Genomic DNA, 4,730 nt, shown 5'->3' on the forward strand with positions numbered 1-4,730 from the left:
TTTACAGTAATCTTTAAAAAAATAATGTGGAATAGAAAAATGTGATTATAGTCTATCATGCAAGTGCATGAACAGTAACACTGTACCTATATAAAACTGTCTATAGAATAAATACCAGATTATAGAGTTTAAAGATGTATTGTTAAGAGCCCTTTGGAGGTACCGGGGTCTGTTAGGTCACTTCTACTCCATTGTGTTCAGGGTGGCTCACTTTGAGGAATACAGATGGATTTACCTTGATTTTTAAAGCTGGGCAATTCTGTATATTTGAGACACCTAGGGATGTTTCTCTCAGTTATGTTCTGTCTTCACCGCACTGTAGTTCTTCTACTGGGTGATCACCTTGCCCATTAGGATGAGTCAGATGAAGGTTACAGTCAGTGTAAATGGCAGAGAATTTTGCTTTTGTTTGGATTGTTTTGAAGGTCTGGCTGTTCTTGAGCACTCTCTGAATGGTAAAGTGGACACCATTGATAGCAGCCATGATGTGAGGACTCCACAGTAATGAAGGAGAGAAGGGAACCACCTCAGACTTGTTCAGGTGAGGAGAGCCAGGAAAAACAGCTTGGGCTGTTGGTGCAGATTGCTTTGCAGCCATAATAGTCTGGGAGAGATAGACCAAGGGACGCACTCTTGTTTATCTCCATAGGACTTTGTACCAGCTGAGAATCACCCATGAAGGGAAGAAGTCAGAAGCCCATACAGCTCATGGATACAGTGTCCCCTGCCCCTTTCTTCTGTAAGTCTCTTATCAGAGTCCAGAACCAGGGCCCTGATTTCAATGGGAATTAGGCGCCTCCTTCATTTGGGCACCTTTGAAAGTCCCAGTAGGCATGTGTGTGCATTGTTAGGAGCCTAAATGCCTTGGAAAATCTGGCCCTAACTCTCTAGAGAACTTCAATCACATGAGAAGTGGAAAAGTACGGATAAAGTGAGATCTATGTATTCTTTATATACCATGAGAATAATGCCACTGCCAGAAGATCACCAGAATTCCTCTTGGGTTGAGTGTTTGCAAAGCAATTTCATAATTGTGATTGGTGGTCAGATCTGTGAATATTTAGCTCTTTGTTTTAAAGCGACAACTAGAGAGGAACAGTGGTCAGCTGATTAGGGAGCTAGCCTGAGACTTGGGTTCAGTTCCCTGTTCTGACACAGACTACCTGTGTGACCCTAGGTAACACTTGGTCTCCCTGTGCCTCAATTTCCCAATTGTAAAATGGGGTAATTGTACTTCACTACCTCACAGAGGAACTAAGGATAAATGCATTACAATATTGTGAGTGCTCTGTAATGGAGGTCATAAAAGTACCATAGAGAGAGAGGGCCCTAATTAAAAGCCTATGTAAGGAATGCTACACTGTACTCTATTTCAGTCTTCATTGAAAATTAAAATGCCTCCTTTATGGGCATAAAAATGAATTCTGCACTTGAAGAAGAAGATTTAGTAGCTGATTAGATCTAATAGGAAGGAAGAAGAATTAAAAACAATTGGTGAAAGTTTGCAAATCAGCACTACTGATAATGCACGACTCTGCAGTTATTTTTACTATCTGAGGTGCATGTTCAAGCGTGCATAATTTCACAGATTAAACCCACAGGCTTTTAGCTTCCCTGTGTCTAATAAACATCATCTATGAAGAATTGATTTTGCTTGGCCTGTTTCAAGATGCAAATGCATTTTCATCTTGCTTACTAAGACTTCCCTTTGAGGTCTCTATCATAAAAATTATCTTCAGGTTTAGTATTTGCGTGGGACGAAGTGGTGAAAAGATCAAAACTGATCGGATTAAGTCAGTCCAAGTGAAACGAACCCACTGTCAATACTGTTTCCCTGTTTATTAGAAGCTCAAACACCCCAAAAGGCCCCCACCCTCAGAAAGTATAAATGAAATGCTAAACTTAAGGAAAGATTTTTCAACCTTATTCATCAACTGAAAATAATTACATGATGATATTAGATAGGGGAGATGAATGTCTTAGGGGACTAGAAATAGGATACACAGCCTTTCGTTTCTATATTTCAGGTGCAAATCCAGTCCAGGGTCCATCTTGTCCCCATTCACCAAGAAGCCAGCAGAAGCCTTCCAGATTTACCAAACAGAGCTTACGTCAACTAATTCCATTGAGAGCCAAGTCTTGCTCCTCCCCACCACACGCCCCACCCTGCTGGAGTGGACAGCAGGTTTATCCATGACTACGATGGATATTGTGAGGCCAAATCTCCAGTTCCTGAGGTCACTCGCTCCCCTGCAGCAGAATGACACCCTAAGAATTGTATTCTCCTGTAGTTGCCACCAGTGGGTGCCCTCCCCCCCCAGCCCCTTGATGGAGTGCAGTTCTAGGGAGTTGCCACACAACAGAGTTAGCCAGTCAGAATTATTTTCTGAGCAAGAATGTCCCTGTGCTGATGTGAAGAGGGGACAATATTGTGGAGATTCTTTAGCAACTAAGGGTTTGCCCAATATCCCATCTTAACTTTTGACCCAGTTTGTCAGTACTAATCTGTTAAACGGGTCTTTACCTTTTAGAAGGTGTTTTTACTGTGCACCAGCAAGTGTCGGCTGCATGGGAGGAACAGGACCAAATGGTAGCTGACTCTCTGTAACTACTTTGTCTCTATAGAAAATGCAACTGCACTCTGATAACCATCTTTCAAAACTGTCAGCTCATACTTAATCAAGCTGCCCTGTTCCCATCTTTTTTTAATGAGCTATTCCTAAGGCACCAAGGGGCCAACTTAGAAGAAGCTAACTTCTATGATGTACTGTACCTCATAGAAAGCATTTCTGCCTATCATCCAACTTCATGATTAACCTAGCAACAGAATTGCTTTGCAGCCTTCCCGAGCCCCAGGAATGCTGTAGAAAGCACTCATTTGGAAGACAGCCATTTTCACCATTTGCAACTATTTTTTTTAAAGAAAAAAATAGTTCGTTCTTAATTCATATGCACAGTAATGCTTATTTGATCGCCTGGCAACAAACTGGAGGCTTACAGGGTGTGTAGTGGAATTCAAATACCCCATAAGCTTTGGTTGCCTTTTCAGGTGGCTAACAAAATCATGCATACTAGATTCAGGTTAATTACAGGTTTCAGATTAGCAGCCATGTTAGTCTGTATCCGTGAAAAGAACAGGAGTACTTGTGGCACCTTAAAGACTAACAAATTTATTTGAGCATAAGCTTTTGTGGGCTACAGCCCACTTCATTGGATGCATGCAGTGGAAAATACATTAGGAAGATATATATACAGACAGAGAACATGAAACAATGGGTGTTACCTTACACACTATAAGGAGAGTGATCCGTTAAGGTGAGCTATTATCAGTAGGAGAGGCAAAGAACTGTTTGTAGTGGTAATGAAAATGGCCCATTTCCAGCAATTGACAAGGAGATGTAAGGAACTGTGTGTGTGTGGGGGGGGGGAATAAGCATGTGGAAATAACTATTCCCCCGCCCCCCCCCCAGTTCCTCACATCTCCTTGTCAATTGCTGGAAGTGGGCCATTTTCATTACCACTACAAACAGTTCTTTCCCTCTCCTGCTGATAATAGCTCACCTTAATGGATCACTCTCCTTATAGTGTGTAAGGTAACACCCATTGTTTCATGTTCTCTGTGTGTGTATATATATCTTCCTACTGTATTTTCCACTACATGCATCCAATGAAGTGGGCTGTAGCCCACGAAAGCTTATGCTCATATAAATTTGTTAGTCTCTAAGGTGCAACAAGTACTCCTGTTCTTTTTTTAGGTTAATTAGTATTTAATTTATATCCATATAACTGTATAGTTGTTTGTTTTAAAGTGGGGCGGGGAGGAAACATGATATCTGCTGTGGTAATTCAAATGAGAACTTGACACACTTGCTAGAGACAAGCATAGTGAAGGCGGGCAAGCTCAGTGAAAACTTCCCATACAAACAGCTCTGGCAGTGCATGTCTGTCCTGATTTGCTGAATCTCTGCTGTTCCCCTCCTTAGCAGACACTACTACTAATCCCACATTGTGTGCTGAGTTTAGAACTAAAATCAAAACACTAAGCTTGTTGAAAACACACGCATAAAACAGGACCCACTACAACATCAAGTCTTGCTACTGAATTTTCTGCTGTTCATGAAAATGAATAATTTATAGCACTGAATTCAACCAGGCATCACAATGGCATTGATTCTGCCAGGTGCTGAACACGGCCTGTATGGCATTGAGCCCCCACGATTCCCACTGAAGTCAATGGGCAATTGACATTGCTCAGCACCTGGCAGTATCGGTCCAGGTGTAGGTACTCAACCAATTGCCTATGCTTTTACCCACTGCTGCCCAGCAATTCCCCTATTACAGTCTTAGACTTCCCTTGAGCAGCGACTGTCTGTCATAACAAATGGCAGTGTTGTGATTTGTACACATGGGTATTAGGATGAGATGATCAACGTTTTTTTTTTTCTCCTCTTCAGACCTAAGCCAGTATTTGAATGCAGCTCTCCTGAGGTGAAAGCCTAATGTATTTCCCTTCCCAGCTTCTAACCGTTTCTGATTGATAAAAACATGCTTTCATGTTTAATTTTGAATTGTGTACGGAGCACAGTAAAATGTGACCACAGAAATGAGGGGAAGTCCAACTTTAGGAAGCAGAGGACTAAGTAGGAGTGCAGAAACAAAATAGAATTTAGAACAGTAGCATCAGGATCTGAGTCTGAATCGATTTTTTTTTTTTTTTTTTTTTTTTTCTT

The 4,730-nt window shown here is 41.5% G+C and overlaps 1 long non-coding RNA gene across 1 annotated transcript; it reads left to right on the forward strand.

The window, feature by feature from the left end:
* The first annotated feature begins 422 nt into the window (after window positions 1-422).
* On the forward strand, window positions 423-3,199 carry LOC123374447. Its single transcript, XR_006581109.1, has 3 exons — window positions 423-541; window positions 650-739; window positions 2,028-3,199. It is a non-coding gene; the product is annotated as an uncharacterized LOC123374447 (long non-coding RNA).
* Window positions 3,200-4,730: the final 1,531 nt, after the last annotated feature.

This window comes from Mauremys mutica, chromosome 7 (genome assembly GCF_020497125.1).
Source record: "Mauremys mutica isolate MM-2020 ecotype Southern chromosome 7, ASM2049712v1, whole genome shotgun sequence".
Taxonomy (NCBI): domain Eukaryota; kingdom Metazoa; phylum Chordata; order Testudines; family Geoemydidae; genus Mauremys; species Mauremys mutica.